At 36.6% G+C, this 17,228-nt stretch overlaps 1 non-coding gene across 1 annotated transcript; it reads right to left on the reverse strand.

The window, feature by feature from the left end:
• Positions 1-16,780: 16,780 nt before the first annotated feature.
• LOC112780219 (small nucleolar RNA R71) lies at positions 16,781-16,888 on the reverse strand. Its single transcript, XR_003191071.1, has one exon. It is a non-coding gene; the product is annotated as a small nucleolar RNA R71 (small nucleolar RNA).
• Between the last annotated feature and the right edge of the window lie 340 nt (positions 16,889-17,228).

Consider the following 17,228-nt stretch of genomic DNA (forward strand, 5'->3'; position numbering starts at 1 on the left):
ATCCCTGAGGTTCCTTTCAAGCTCAAAAAGAATGAGTATCAGGAGATCCGACATGAGATCCGAAGAAGAGGTTGGGAAGTGAAAGAACTGAAGATTGATGGTTTAGAAGTAATAATAAATACTCGTTGTAAGTATAGTTACTAAACTAAGCTCAACCTTTCTTACAAAAGTTTTGGTTGTCACAAGTAACAAACCCCTTTTTAAAATTGATAACCGAGTATTTAAACCTCGGGTCGTCTTCTCAAGGAATTGCAGGGAGGTATATTCTTATTATTGGTTATGAGTCTTGTAAATTGGGGGTTTTGAAAGTAAGGAAGCAGTATGTTGATCAAATCCTTGTGGCTCCTCCCATCTTTGATTGTTCCAACCTTGATGCCTGTTCTCATTGTAATTTCTTCTTCCTGCAACATAATTGTAACCAGACTCATAGCGATGGGGTGAGAACTCATGATAACAAATAAAAATTTAAAAACGAAAAATAAAAACAAATTGAAATTAAAAGGTTATTGAAATTTAAATTTTTAAATTTGAAAATTAGATTTTGAAATTTGAAAATTAAATTTTGAAATCTAAAATTTGAAATTTTGAATTTTAAATTTTTGAAATTTGAATTTTGAAATTTGAAATTTAAAATTTGAAATTTAAATATTGAAATTTGATTTTTGAAATAAGATAAGATAAGATTTTGAGAAAGATATGATTTTTTTTTTGAAAAAGATTTAAATTTTGAAATTTAAATTTTGAAATTTAAATTTTGAAATTTAAATTTTGAAATTTTAAATTTTGAAATTTGAGATTTTAATTTTAAATTTTTAAATTTGAATTTTGAAAATTGAAATTTGAAATTTTGAAATTTGAATTTGAATTTTTTTTTAATTTGAATTTTGAAAATTGAAAATTGAAATTTGAAAATTGAGTTTTAAATTTTGAATTTTTGAATTTAATGAGGAAAGAGAAAAATAATAAAATGACACCAAACAGAAAATTTTTAGATCAAAAGGAAGAAAACAACTAAGAACAACTTGAAGGTCAAGATGAACACGAAGAACAACTTGAAGATCAAGATGAACACCAAGAAAAAAAAAATTTTTTTTTTTGAAAAATTTTTAATAACTAAATAAAAACCAATAACCTCTAAATTTACGAAAAGGCAAAAATAAAAACAAATAAACAAGCAAAAAGCAAATATTTACAATAACCAATAATAAGGCACACGTTTGCAATTCCCTAGCAACGGCGCCTTTTTGAAAGAACTAAAGATTGATGGTTTAGAAGTTATAATAAATACTCGTTGTAAGTATAGTTACTAAACCAAGCAATCAACCTTTCTTACAAAAGTTTTGGTTGTCACAAGTAACAAACCCCTTTTTAAAATTGATAACTGAGTATTTAAACATCGGGTCTTCTTCTCAATGAATTGCAGGGAGGTATGTTCTTATTATTGGTTATGAGTCTTGTAAATTGGGGGTTTTGAAAGTAAGGAAGTAGTATGTTGAATGATAATAAGAATAAAATAAATAACTATAAAATAGACTCTTGGCAAGGTATGAAAACTGGAAGTCCTATCCTGGTTATCCTTATCAATTGTAATGAGAATTTGATTTTTCTCCCACTTTGTTAACCTCTAACTATGAAGGTAAGTTAAGTGGATGAATTAATTCTGATTCCTCAAGTCCTAGTCTTTCCTTGGGAAAAGTTAGAGTTATTGGAACCCAAATTAATTCTGGAAGAATTCCAATTTTCAATCAACCATGATTTTGATAACTCAAGCGTCTCTAATGACTCAACCAAAGCCAAAAGGGAAAAATCTAAATTATTTATATAAATAAAACAAAGCAATCATAATTCTGAAATACCTCAAATTATATTAAATAAAGAAATCAATTCTAACATGGAGTTCATAAGCCAATTAGGCAACATAACTAATACAAGCATTAGAGCATCTGAAAGTAAAAGAGAAATATAAAATAAAAGAAATATTGAACCTGTGACTGAAGATGAGTTGAACTAAACTAATAGAAATCCTAAAATCCTAATCCTAAGAGAGAGGAGAGAACCTCTCTCTCTAAAAACTACATCTAAATCCTAAAATTGTGAATATGAAAGCTTATCATCATGAATGAATGGATTCCCCCACTTTATAGCCTCTAATCTGTGTTTTCTGGGCCGCAAACTGGGTCAGAAATAGCCCAGAATTCGCTGGTTGCGAATTCAAACATGCTGATTTTTTGTCACTGCGACGCGTCCGCATGGAGCACGCGGTCGCGTCGCCTAGCGTTAGGGCAACTATGGCATATTATATATCAAATCGAATCCCCAGACGTTAGCTTTCCAACACAACTAAAACCGCGTCGTTTGGACCTCTATAGCTCAAGTTATGACTGTTTGAATGCAAATAGGTCAGGCTGACAGCTTTGCAGTTCCTTCAACTTCTTGTATTCCTTTCGCTTTTGCATGCTTCCTTTCCATCCTCCAAGCCATTCCTGCCCTACAATCTCTGAAAACACTTAACACACATATCAAGGCATCTAATGGTAATAAGAGAGGATTAATATTAGCAATTGTAAGATCAAAGAAGCATATTTTCAATCATAGCACATAATTAGGAAGGCAAATGTAAAACCATGCAAATAGTATGAATAAGTGGGTAAAGAGTTGATAAAAACCATTCAATTGAGCACAAGATAAACCATAAAATAGTGGTTTATCAAGAAGTTCTCACCAACCCCATTCAACAAGTCGGGATCCTAATAGTTCAAGAGTTCTATGCAAACGCATGGATCACTAGGAACCATGATCAAAGTGTGAACCCGAATCCAAAGCATTGGCTTACCATGGTTCAGGGGAAATACTTAGATTTCAGTCCGGAAAATGTAAGGCTAGCGTTCAACTTGCCAATGATGGAAGAAAACGCACGCCCCTACACTAGAAGGGTCAACTTTGATCAAAGGTTGGACCAAGTCCTCATGGACATATGTGTGGAAGGAGCTCAATGGAAAGTTGACTCAAGAGGTAAGCCGGTTCAATTGAGAAGACTGGACCTTAAGCCTGTAGCTAGAGGATGGTTGGAGTTCATTCAGCGCTCAATCATTCCTACTAGCAACCGGTCTGAAGTTACTATAGACCGGGCCATCATGATCCATAGTATCATGATTGGGGAGGAAGTAGAGGTTCATGAGATTATACCTCAAGAACTCTACAAGGTGCTGACAAGTCATCTACTTTGGTAAGGTTAGCCTTTCTTCACCTTATTTGTCACCTCTGCAATTTGGCTGGAATTGACATAGAGGGAGACATCCTCATTAAAGAGGACAAGCTCATCACTAAGAAAAGGATGGAGCAAACAAGAGATCATGGACCTCAACAAGAGCATGAGGAAATTCCACACCATGAAATCCCTGAGATACCTCAAGGGATGCACTTTCCTCCACAAAACTATTGGGAGCAAATCAACACCTCCCTAGGAGAACTAAGTTCCAACATGGGACAACTAAGGATGGAGCACCAAGAGCACTCCATCATCCTCCATGAGATTAGAGAAGATCAAAGAGCTATGAGGGAGGAGCAACAAAGACAAGGAAGAGACATAGAGGAGCTCAAGAGCACCATTGGTTCTTCAAGAAGAGGAAGACACCACCCTCACTAAGGTGGACCCGTTCCTTAATCTCCTTGTTCTTATTTTCCTGTTTTTCGTTTTCTATACTTTATGTTTATGTTTGTGTCTTATTACATGATTATTAGTATTTAAGTGTCTATGCCTTAAAGTTATGAATGTCCTATGAATCCATCACCTCTCTTAAATGAAAACTGTTTTAATTACAAAAGAACAAGAAGTACATGGTTTCGAATTCATCCTTGAAACTAGTTTAATTATTTTGATGTGGTGACAATACTTTTTGTTTTCTGAATGAATGCTTGAACAGTGCATATGTCTTTTGATATTGTGGTTTATGAATGTTAAATATGTTGGCTCTTGAAAGAATGATGAAAAAGGAGAAATATTATTTTATAATCTGAAAAATCATAAAATTGATTCTTGAAGCAAGAAAAAGCAGTGAATACAAAAGCTTGCGAAAAAAAAAAGAGAAAAGAAAAATGGCAAAAAAAGAAGAAAGAAAAAGAAAAAGCAAGCAGAAAAAGCCAAAAGCTCTTTAAACCAAAAGGCAAGAGCAAAAAGCCAATAGCCCTTAAAACCAAAAGGCAAGGGTAATAAAAAGGATCCAAGGCTTTGAGCATCAGTGGATAGGAGGGCCTAAAGGAATAAAATCTTGGCCTAAGCGGCTAAACCAAGCCATCCCTAACCATGTGCTTGTTGCGTGAAAGTGTCAAGTGAAAACTTGAGACTGAGCAGTTAAAGTCAAGGTCCAAAGCAAAAAAAGAGTGTGCTTAAGAACCCTGGACACCTCTAATTGGGGACTTTAGCAAAGCTGAGTCACAATCTAAAAAGGTTCACCCAGTTATGTGTCTGTGGCATTTATGTATGCGGTGGTGATACTGGAAAACAAAGTGCTTAGGGCCACGGCCAAAAATCATAAAGTAGCTGTGTTCAAGAATTAACATACTGAACTAGGAGAATCAATAACACTATCTGAATTCTAAGTTCCTATAGATGCCAATCATTCTGAACTTCAATAGATAAAGTGAGATGCCAAAACTATTCAAGAGGCAAAAAGTTACAAGTCCCGCTCAACTGATTGGAGCTAAGTTTCATTGATATTTTGGAATTTATAGTATATTCTCTTCTTTTTATCCTATTTGATTTTCAGTTGCTTGGGGACAAGCAATAATTTAAGTTTGGTGTTGTGATGAGCGGATAATTTAGTAAGATTTAGTTAGTTTTTAGTAAGATTTAGTTAGTTTTTAGTATATTTTTATTAGTTTTTAAATAAAAAATCACATTTCTGGACTTTACTATGAGTTTGTGTGTTTTTCTGTGATTTCAAGTATTTTCTGGCTGAAATTGAGGGACTTGAGCAAAAATCAGATTCAGAGGTTGAAGAAGGACTGCAGATGCTGTTGGATTCTGACCTCCCTGCACTCAAAGTGGATTTTCTGGAGCTACAGAACTCCAAATGGCGCGCTCTCAATTGTGTTGGAAAGTAAACATCTAGGGCTTTTCAGAAATATAGAATAGTCCATACTTTGCCTAAGTTTAGATGACACAATCTGGCGTTCAACGCCAGCTTCCTGCCCTATTCTGGAGTTAAACGCCAGAAACAGGTTGCAAAGTGGAGTTAAACGCCAGAAACAGGTTACAAACAGGCGTTCAACTCCAAGAGACTCTACACGTGTAAATCTCAATGCTCAGCCCAAGCACACACCAAGTGGGCCCCAGAAGTGGATTTCTGCATCATTTACTCATTTCTGTAACCCTAGTAACTAGTTTAGTATAAATAGAACTTTTTACTATTGTATTCAGAGCTTTTGATATGATCTTTGATCAGTTTTATGCTATCTTAGACCTTTATGGGGGCTGGCCATTCGGCCATGCCTGGACCATTATCACTGATGTATTTTCAACGGTAGAGTTTCTACACACCATAGATTAAGGTGTGGAGCTCTGGTGTTCCTCATGAATTAATGCGAAGTACTATTGTTTTTCTATTCAATTCAAGCCTATTTCTTATCTAAGATGTACACTTGTTCTTCAACTTGAGGAAGGTGATGATCTGTGACACTCATCATCATTCTCACCTATGAACACGTGCCTAACAACCACTTCCGTTCTACTTGCGATAGCTTGAGTGCGTATCTCTTAGCCTCCTGGTTCATGACGCATTATTGCCTCGCCTGACAACCGAGCCCTCCATTCCATGAGATCAGAGTCTTCGTTGTATAGGCTAGAATTATTGGCGACCATTCCTGAGGTCCAGAAAGTCTAACCCTTGTCTGTGGTATTCCGAGTAAGATCTGGGAAGGGATGGCTGTGACGAGCTTCAAACTCGCGAGTGCTGGACGTAGTGACAGACGCAAAAGGATAGTAAATCCTATTCCAGTATGATCGAGAACCGACAGATGATTAGCCATGCAGTGATAGTGCATTGGACCATTTTCACAGAGAGGATGGGATGTAGCCATTGACAACGGGGATGCCCAACATACAGCTTGCCATGGAAAGGAGTATGAAGGATTGGATGAAGACAGCAGGAAAGCAGAGGTTCAGGAGGAACAAAAGCATCTCTATACGCTTATCTGAAATTCTCACCAATGAATTACATAAGTATCTCTATCTTTATTTTACGTCTCATTTATCTTTTAACTATCAAATCTCTAAAACCATTTGAATCCGCCTGACTGAGATTTACAAGGTGACCATAGCTTGCTTCAAGCCGACAAACTCCGTGGGATCGACCCTTACTCACGTAAGATTTATTACTTGGACGACCCAGTGCACTTGCTGGTTAGTTGTGCGAAGTTGTGACAAAGTGTGATTCACGTTTGAGAGCACCAAGTCTTTGGCGCCATTGTTGATGATCACAATTTCGTGCACCAGTCAGCACCATAGTCTCATTTCCCTTTGAGGCTTTTAAACACACCATAGAAAGGGGTTCTTTCTCCAACTCATCTACGTAAGAGGAATTGGCTTTCAGCTTCCAAAGGATTGCCAAGAACCGAGCAATTTGCTCTTCCTTAGGATCTTCTTGCTCGTCTAAAGAAGGATATTCTTCAGCTCCTCTCTCTGCAAAGGGGCATGCAAGATGAAATTCCCAGTCTTCTCATGAGCTTTGATTTCCTTGAGCTCCTCAATAGCAGGCTCCACCTTGGATTCGATCACAACCTCCATAGTGAGGGCCTTGCACTCTTCCTTTAGATTCTCTTCAGTGTTGCTTGAAAGAGTGTTGGAAGGGATCTTTGGGATCCTTTTGCTCAACTGACCAACCTGCATCTCTAGATTCCTAATGGAGGACCTAGTTTCTACCATGAAACTGTGCGTGGTCTTGGAGAGGTTAGAGACCATAGTAGCCAAGTCAGAGAGGCTCTGCTTGTGTGTCTCCAGCTACTGCTAAGAGGGTTCGAATGGTCTATTGTCGAACCTTTTTTGGTTTGTTCTACTCTGATTATTGCTGAAGCCTTGTTGAGGCCTCTACTGATCTCTCCACCCAAAGTTAGGGTGGATCTTTCATCCTTGATTGAAAGTATTCAAATAGAGATTGTGGTTAGAGTTTCTGGAGGAGTTTCCCATGTAGTTCACCTCCTCCATGGTGGTCTAAGTGTTGTCACCAGTGTTCACTTCATACGTTATTTCTGGACAATAAGCATCTGAGCTCTACGTCCCACTCAAGTTCTGAGAGATCATATTGATCTGTTGGGACATGAGCTTATTCTGAGCAGAGATAGCATCTGAGGTGTCTACTTCCAAGACACCTCTCTTCTGAGCTACCCCATTGTTCACAGGGTTCCTCTCAGAAGTGTACATGTATTAGTTGTTGGCAACTATGTCAATGGCTCTTGTGCCTCTTCAGGCGTCTTCTTCATGTGAAGGGAGCCACCGGTAGAGTGGTCCCATAACATCTTGGACATCTCAGAGAGGCCATCATAGAAGATTTCTAACATGGTCCAATCTGAGATCATGTCAGGAGGACATTTCCTGATCAGTTTCTTGTATCTTTTCCCAAGCTTCATAGAGGGATTCACCCTCTTTCTATCCGAAGGTTTAAACTTCCACCCTAAGCTTGCTCAGCTTCTGAGGTGGAAAAAACTTGATCAAAAATCCATTGACCACCTTCTCCCATGTCTCTAGGCTTTCATTAGGCTGGGAATCCAGCCATAGCCTTGCTCTGTCTCTTACAGCAAAGGAAAAGAGCATGAGCTCGTTGATGACATGTCACCATGTCATGTTTTTCTATGCTTTTTCATACAAGAAATTGATGATTTGTGCTTGAATAAAGAATGATTTTGTACTTAAATAGTATATTTCCTTGATCTTTTGATTTTATAAATTTTGTAGGAAATAAGAAGAAAAAGAAGCAAAAAGCACAAAATAAGCTAAAAAAGAGTAAAAAAAAGCTTTGGGGAACACTTTGAAGTTGGAGCACACTTTGGAGGCTTAGGCCACGCTTTTAAAAGCGTGGCCCATGACCAAATTAAAGGAGATTGGCAATCAGCACACAAAGCTCCGCTCTTGCCAAGAGCTGAGCGCTATAAGAGTTCAAAATGAGCTTGGAAGCAAAATTTTCGCAAGCACAGATGTCCGATTGATGTGCTTCTAGTTGCGTTGGAAAGCTGACAACATGACCATGTCTCCTTCCAAGGGCTATAACTTGAGCTACAAATGTCCGATTGATGTGCTTCTAGTTGCGTTGGAAAGCTGACATTCAGAGCTTTCCAACTATGTATGGCAATCTATAATTGGCATGAATTTGTAGCACGAATAAAATACATCTTTAAGGGTAAAAAACAAGCAAAAAAATCAGCCAATGCTTCCACCAAGGTTTGAAGTTGGAACCTCACTCCAAAGCAAAGTAGCGCTCTACATTATTATTGTGCTCCGCTCTCTTGGAGAGCATTGTCATACTCTCTCCAAGAAAAATTCAAAGGAAAATGTTTGCTGGTGAAGCCACAAGGATTTGAACCTGGATACCTCACCAAGGAAGCAAGGATGTTGCGCTCTTGGTGAGAGCGGAGCGCTACTTTGATGCTTGGACCTTGTCACGCACCAAAATTGACACGGCCAGGGACACAAATTGAATGCTGCACTCTTGTGGAGAGCAGAGCATTGCCTTAGGAGGTGTCCCACACCAAACCAACTTGAACCAAGCTTGACCCATGCTCCAAACCAATTAAACCAAGGCCAACCAAACCCATCTCTCTTCAAATCCAAAGCAAGCAAAGCCCACATCATCACTCAAAGGCACAAGAACAAGCTAGAATTAGGATTTTCATTTAATTTGTTTTTCATTTCAATTTCATTTTATTTTGTAAAAAGCCTATATAAAGGCATCATTCTCATTTTCAAGGGGGAGTGAGCTCCATTATAAAATATTGGAGGGCAGCTCCATTGGAAAGCTCTCTCTTAGTTTTCATTCTTGTCTTGGATCTTGGGTGGAGAATTGAAGAAATTCTGTTTCAATCTCACCTTGAGATCTCTATTTTATTTTTCTGTATAATTTTAGAAATTGTGATTTGAATTCAAATTCTGTTTACTGCCTTCTTCTACTTCTTTTGCACTTTACTTCTCCATTTTCTTTTGCAATTGTTCTTGGGTGGATCAAGGAAGGATTTGAGATCTAGACTTGTTTTCTAGTCTCATCCAACCCCTGAGATCTTTAATTTCCCTTGAGCTATTGTAGAGCTACATTTTACTTTCTGTTTGGTTTCTCAAGTAACTCATCTTCCCTTGTTTAGATCTGTTGCATTTTAATTCATCCTTTACTTCTCTGTTTAATGCCATTTTACTTTCTCTTGTTTAATTTCTGCAATTCCAGCACCAAATTCAATTTACTTTCAAGCAATTTAATTCTTCTGCACTTGTTTGGCACTTTACATTTCTGTTCATGATTTGATTTACTTTTTCAGCAAGTTTAATTCTCTGCAGTTGCTTTAAGCCTTAATCTATTGCTTTCTTTAAATTCCTTGCACCCAACCCCTTCTACTTTTCATGCAATTTACTTTTCTTGCTCTTTAAGATTTTGTCAATTTACATTTCTTGCAATTTAAGTTTCAGCTATTTTACTTCCTGCACTTTAAATTCTCTTGTTATTTACTTTCTGCTGCATCAATTATCACTCACCAATGTTAGCTTGACTAAATTAATCACCCACTAAAGTTGCTTGATCCATCAATCCCTGTGGGATCGACCTCACTCTAAGTGAGTTTTACTACTTGATGCGACCCGGTACACTTGCCAGTGAGTTTTAGGTGATTGGAATTTGTTTTCCAAAATATCCATCAAGTTTTTGGCGCTGTTGCCGGGGATTGATTAGATCAACAATGATTAAGTGGGTGAGAAGTCTAGATCAGGCATTCTTTTTTTTTATGTTTTTGTTCTCTGTTCTAAATTAAAATCAAGGTGTTGAGTTATTGCCTCACTCAGAAGTTCTTTTCTGAGACATGAACTTCAATTTTCATTGGTGTTGTGTTTTACAAAATTCAAATAGAGTTCAACTCATCTTGTGATCAAACAAATTTTTTGGGATATCACCCACCATCACAAATCTCTAATGGTGGCTGAGAATATCACCAAGAATTTACAGATTCTAAGCACTCCAATCCATGGAGATGCACTTCAGAGCCACAAGATGAACAAAATAATCATATGGGATATTTCTCACCACCACAAAATGATTCAAGTCATTATTCTAATAGTGGTTGGGAATATCACCAAGAATTGAAAGAATATGAACATTTTCCAGAGCCACAAAGTGACTCATACTGTGAAGGCACGTACATAAATGATGGCTGGGAAGGGAAATGCAATGATCCACATTCTAATTATTCAAGGACATTATCACTTGATCGTGCTGCCAGAGCATACTTGGAAAATTCTTTATCACTTGACTATGCCTCAACACAAAATCCATCCCAAGACTCACAACCAACACAAACTTCCACGAGCCGAAGACTCTCAATGCCTGAGTCCAGGTTCAATAGACTTGTGGAGAAACAACAACAATCCTGGAGAGAACAAGAAATCCTTTCTCAGGAGACGGATGAGCAATTGGAGGACATAGAGAAATGCTTAGAACTACTAAGCAAGGAAAATGAAGACCAATTGATGGATTTGAAGGATAAAGTGGAAGAGCAAGATGAGGAGGCTACTGCATCAAGTGAACTTTCAATGAAGAATGAGGTGGTCAAAAATGAAACTGCACTTGAGGTGACAAAGGAACATGAACATTCACAACCCTCACAAACTTCCCTTGAATCTGTGATCGAAAAATATGAAGAGGAGATAAAGAAATCTTGGGAAGAATAACAAACCTCCTCCATAAAAGAACTATTAAGTCAAATGTTGAGTGCAAAGAAAGGAGTGGAGGAACAAAAAAGTGAGAAAATTATTCAAGAAAATTCACACTCAAGTGGGGCAGAGAAGTACATGAAGGAAGAGCTCATTGAGCCACCAATTCAAAAGGCTCAGGATGAAGACAAAACTCCAATAATCACACAGCAACCAAGTCTTGAATCCAAAGGAGTGAAGGCAACTAACAAGAGCACCAACCCTGTCCCTGATCCAGCAAGCAAGATCAATCAAGCCATTTGCAAAAGGAAGCTTGCTGAGGAAAGGCCAAGACAAGGGACAGTAGCTGAATCTTCTCCCCCCTTAAGGTCATTCCTCTTAACAAACTGGAAGAAGAGGAAGAAAGTGAAGAACAACATGTCAAGCTAATGACACTAAAAGAGCACTTGTTGGGAGGTAACCCAACCGTAGGTAACATTTCTTTTCTACTTTGTTTTCTTTCTGTGCTTTGTTTAAATTCAATAAATTGGCATATAGTTACATTCTAAGTTTGGTGTTGCCCTGCAACAAACTGTTTTCCATCTTTTTGGATGATTGCATCAAATCAAAAATGAAAGTGACACACCAAGATTCTAAGTTTGGTGTGCCACTTATTTTCTATGCAATTCATTCAAGCAACACTACTTGTCTGCATAATCATAATGCCTCTGCAGTTTTATTTTTCTCTTTTAATTTGACACTTTTTCATTCTACTTTCTTTAGTCATTTTTCTGTTTTTAAATGCTTTCATTTTAGTTTGCTTATTTACTGTGTTTGTTAATACATTACCAAGAGAGCTTTATTCATGACAGATTCTTGGCTTGGTGATTGTACTTAACAAATAACAGTTTCACTTGCTTAGTTTTAATTCAAATAAATTGACATATGATTGCATTTTAAGTTTGGTGTTGCTATGCAACAAAATTTGGTTCCAATTCTTACAAGATACTTGCATTAATTCCAAGTGAAAGTGTCACACTAAGTTTGGTGTGCCACTTATCTTTTATGCAATGTATTGTGCACACCTTCTTAACTATGCAATCAAAATGTCTCTGTCTCTTGTGCCTTGATTGTTATCTTTAATTTTGCTTACTTAAAACACATGTGCTACTAACATTTCATTGTATAAGACATTCATGATCCATCTTAGCTCCATAGCCATTGTTCTAATTGTTGCTTGAGGATGAGCAAGCATTCTGAGTTTGGCAAGGGAAAGGAAAGAATAAGAGGAAAATGACAACAATAGAGAAGATGGACTACAAGGTTGTAAAGTTCCTTTTCCTCTCCTTTGTTTCCAGCACTTTATTTTGCATGATTGTCTTTATATTCTCTGTATGCATGTATGGTATGAATAAGCATAGCTTGAATATTGATTTGTAACATGTTGCCATGCCATTATGACTACCAACTTGAGTTTTGTAAAGCTTAAAGCAGTAAAGTATCATGATCATAAACAAACAAGGCATTAAAGAAGAGTTTAGCATGTGCATACAAGTATTGGAAAGTTAGTATGATTAATCGTTGCTCAATTGCATTGGGTTTTATTTAACTAAAGTTTTCATCTAGGACATTTTGTGAAATCTTTTGAAATCATAAAAACCTTGAAGGAAGTAAATGCAAATAAAGCAAGAAAAGAAAAAGGGAAAGAATGAGAAAGCTGAAGGCTTTGAGTACCAACGGCAATTTATTTGTTAAGTACTTGTGGTGTTTATGTATCAAGCCAAATGCTTGAAAACAAAACACTTAGAACTCAAGGCTAGGTGATGAGCGGATAATTTATACGCTTTTTGGCATTGTTTTTAGTATGTTTTTAGTAGGATCTAGTTACTTTTAGGGATGTTTTTATTAGTTTTTATGTTGAATTCACATTTCTGGACTTTACTATGAGTTTGTGTGTTTTTCTATGATTTCAGGTATTTTCTGGCTGAAATTAAGGGACTTGAGCAAAAATCAGATTCAGAGGTTGAAGAAGGACTGCTGATGCTGTTGGATTCTGACCTCCCTGCACTCAAAGTGGATTTTCTGGAGCTACAGAATTCCAAATGGCGCGCTTCCAATTTCGTTGGAAAGTAGACATCCAGGGCTTTCCAGAAATATATAATAGTCCATACTTTGGCCGAGTTTAGATGACTAAAAAGGGTGTTGCACGCCAGTTCTATGCTGCAGTCTGGAGTTAAATGCCAGAACACGTCACGAACCAGAGTTGAACGCCAGAAACATGTTACAACCTGGCGTTCAACTCCAGAAGAAGCCTCTGCACGTGTAACATTCAAACTCAGCCCAAGCACACACCAAGTGGGCCCCAGAAGTGGATTTATGCATCAATTACTTACTTCTGTAAACCCTAGTAGCTAGTTTAGTATAAATAGGACTTTTTACTATTGTATTAGACATCCTGGATTGTATTTTTGACCTTGTGATCACGTTTTGGGGGCTGGCCTCTCGGCCATGCCTGAACCTTTCACTTATGTGTTTTCAACGGTAGAGTTTCTACACTCCATAGATTAAGGTGTGGAGCTCTGCTGTTCCTCATGAATTAATGCAAAGTACTACTGTTTTCTATTCAATTCAACTTATTCCGCTTCTAAGATATCCATTCGCACCCAAGAACATGATGAATGTGATGATTATGTGACGCTCATCATCATTCTCACTTATGAACGCGTGCCTGACAAACACTTCCATTCTACATGCAACCAAGCTAGAATGAGTATCTCTTAGATATCTAATACAGGGGACTGAGTCCGAGTTATCAATATCTTCGTGGTAGAAGTTAGAACCCATGGATGGCCATTCCTGAGATCCGGAAAGTCTAAACCTTGTCTGTGGTATTCCGAGTAGGATCTGGGAACGGATGGCTGTGACGAACTTCAACCTCGCGAGTGCTGGGCGTAGTGACAGACGCAAAAGGATAGTAAATCCTATTCCAGTATGATCGAGAACCTCCAGATGATTAGCCATGCCGTGACAGAGCATTTGGACCATTTTCACAGAGAGGATGGGATGTAGCCATTGACAATGGTGATGCCCTTACAGAAAGCTTGCCATGGAAAGGAGTAGGACTGATTGGATGAAGACAGCAGGAAAGCAGAAGTTCAGAAGAACGAAGGCATCTTTATACGCTTATCTGAAATTCTCACCAATGAATTACATAAGTATTTCTATCTTTATTTTCTATTTATTTATTATTTTCGAAAACTCCATAACTATTTGATATCCGCCTGATTGAGATTTACAAGGTGACCATAGCTTGCTTCATACCAACAATCTCCGTAGGATCGACCCTTACTCACATAAGGTTTTATTACTTGGACGACCCAGTGCACTTGCTGGTTAGTTGTGCGAAGTTGTGAAGTTATGTTTGGACCATGGTATTGTGCACCAGTTATTGGCGCCATTGCCAGGGAGAGAACGAACAACAAATTTTACAACCTCAGAGTAACAATTTTGTGCACCAAGTTTTTGGCACCGTTGCCGGGGATTGTTCGAGTTTGGACAACTGACGGTTTATCTTGTTGCTCAGATTAGGTAATTTTCTTTTTGTTTTATTTTCAAAAATTTTTCAAAAATCTTTCAAAAATTTCTCATCTGTTTTCGAAAATTATTCTAAATTTTTAAGAATAAATTCTAGTGTTTCATGAAGCATGTTGAAGCCTGGCTGGCTGTAATGCTAGGTCTAATTCTTTTGGATAGGGGCTTCCAACCATCAGCATAGAGGCAAGTTAATTTGAATATCAGCTGTTGCATGCTTGATTTATATCCTAAAGCTGGCTGGCTATTAAGCCATGCCCAACCCTTGGATTGGAGCTTTAGGCCAATATTGAAAGATTCTTGGAATTCTTCTTAAAAATTTTGGAATCCTTATTTTTCTTTTTCACATTAATTTTCGAAAAATCCAAAAAAAAATTATAAAATCATAAAAATAAAAAATATTTTGTGTTTCTTGTTTGAGTCTTGAGTCAATTTCAAGTTTGGTGTCAATTGCATTTTTTCTAAAAATTCTTTGCATTTTTCGAAAATTCATGCACTCATAGTGTTCTTCATGATCTTCAAGTTGTTCTTGGCCAGTTTTCTTGTTTGATCTTCATATTTTCTTGTTTTGTGTCTTTTCTTGTTTTTCATATGCATTCTTGCATTCATAGTGTCTATACATGAAAAATTTCTAAGTTTGGTGTCTTGCATGTTTTCTTTGCATCAAAAATTTTTCATAAATATGTTCTTGATGTTCATCATGATCTTCAAAGTGTTCTTGGTGTTCATCTTGACATTCATAGTGTTCTTGCATGCATCATGTGTTTTGATTCATAATTTTCATGTTGTGAGTCATTTTTTATGTTTTTCTCTCTCATCATTAAAAATTCAAAAATCAAAAAAATACCTTTCCCTTTTTCACTCATAAATTTCAAAAATTTAGATTGACTTTTTCAAAAATTTTTAAAATCTAGTTGTTCTTATGAGTCAAATCAAATTTTCAATTTAAAAATCTTATCTTTTTCAAAATCTTTTTCAAAAATCAAATCTTTTTCATTTTTCTTATTTATTTTCGAAAATTTTAAAAATATTTTTCAAAAATCTTTTCTTAATTTTATCTTATAATTTTCGAAAATATTCTCATTAATTAATGTTTTGATTCAAAAATTTCAAGTTTGTTACTTGCTTGTCAAGAAAGATTCAAACTTTAAGTTCTAGAATCATATCTTGTGATTTCTTGTGAGTCAAGTCATTAATTATGATTTTAAAAATCAAATCTTTTTTAAAACTAATTCTAATCATATCTTTCTATCATATCTTTTTTAAAAATCTTATCTTTTTCAAAAATTTGATTTTCAAATATCTTTTCTAACTTCTTATCTTCTTATCTTATCAAAATTGATTTTCAAATCTTTTCTCAACTAACTAATTGATTTTTTGTTTGTTTCTTATCTTTTTCAAAACTACCTAACTAACTCTCTCTCTCTCTAATTTTCGAAAATCTCTTCCCTCTTTTTTTCAAAAATTCTTTTTAATTAACTGATTGTTTCAAATTTTAATTTTAATCTATTTCTCATTTAATTTTCGAAAATCACTAACCATTTTTCAAAAATAATTTTCGAAAATCCTCTTTCTCTCTCATCTCCTTCTACTTATTTATTCATCTACTAATACTTCATCTCACCCAAATTCGAACCCCCTCTTCCATCTGTGTTCGAATTTTCCCTTCTTCCCTTCTTCACATTACATTCCTTTCTTTTTCTACTCACACAGGGGAACCTCTATACTTGGGCAAAAAGGATCCCTATTATTATTATTTTTCTGTTCCCTCTTTTTCATATGAGCAGGAGCAAGGACAAGAATATTCTTGTTGAAGCAGATCCAGAACCTGAAAGGACTCTGAAGAGGAAACTAAGAGAAGCTAAATTACAATAATCCAGCAAGCACCTTTCAGAAATTTTCGAACAGGAAGAGGAGATGGCAGCCGAAAATAATACTAATGCAAGGAAGATACTTGGTGACTTTACTGCACCAAAGTCCAATTTACATGGAAGAAGCATCTCCATCCCTACCATTGGAGCAAACAATTTTGAGCTTAAGCCTCAACTAGTTTCTCTGATGCAACAAAACTGCAAGTTTCATGGACTTCCATCTGAAGATCCTTTTCAGTTCTTAACTGAATTCTTGCAGATATGTGATACTGTTAAGACTAATGGAGTAGATCCTGAAGTCTACAGGCTCATGCTTTTCCCATTTGTTGTAAGAGACAGAGCTAGAATCTGGTTGGACTCTCAACCTAAGGATAGCCTGAACTCTTGGGATAAGCTAGAAACGACTTTCTTAGCCAAGTTCTTTCCTCCTCAAAAGCTTAGTAAGCTTAGAGTGGATGTTCAAACCTTTAAACAGAAAGAAGGTGAATCCCTCTATGAAGCTTGGGAGAGATACAAGCAGCTGACCAAAAAGTGTCCTTCTGACAAGCTTTCAGAATGGACCATCCAGGATATATTCTATGATGGTCTGTCTGAATTAGCTAAGATGTCATTGGATACCTCTACAGGTGGATCCATTCACCTAAAAAAATTCCTGCAGAAGCTCAGGAACTCATTGACATGGTTGCTAACAACCAATTTATGTACACTTCTGAGAGGAATCCTGTAAGTAATGGGACACCTCAAAAGAAGAGAGTTCTTGAAATTGATACTCTGAATGCCATATTGGCTCAGAACAAAATATTGACTCAGCAAGTCAATATGATTTCTCAGAGTCTGAATGGAATGCAAGCTGCATCCAACAGTACTCAAGAGGCATCTTCTGAAGAAGA

Source organism: Arachis hypogaea, chromosome 19 (assembly GCF_003086295.3).
Source record: "Arachis hypogaea cultivar Tifrunner chromosome 19, arahy.Tifrunner.gnm2.J5K5, whole genome shotgun sequence".
Classification (NCBI taxonomy): Eukaryota; Viridiplantae; Streptophyta; class Magnoliopsida; order Fabales; family Fabaceae; genus Arachis; species Arachis hypogaea.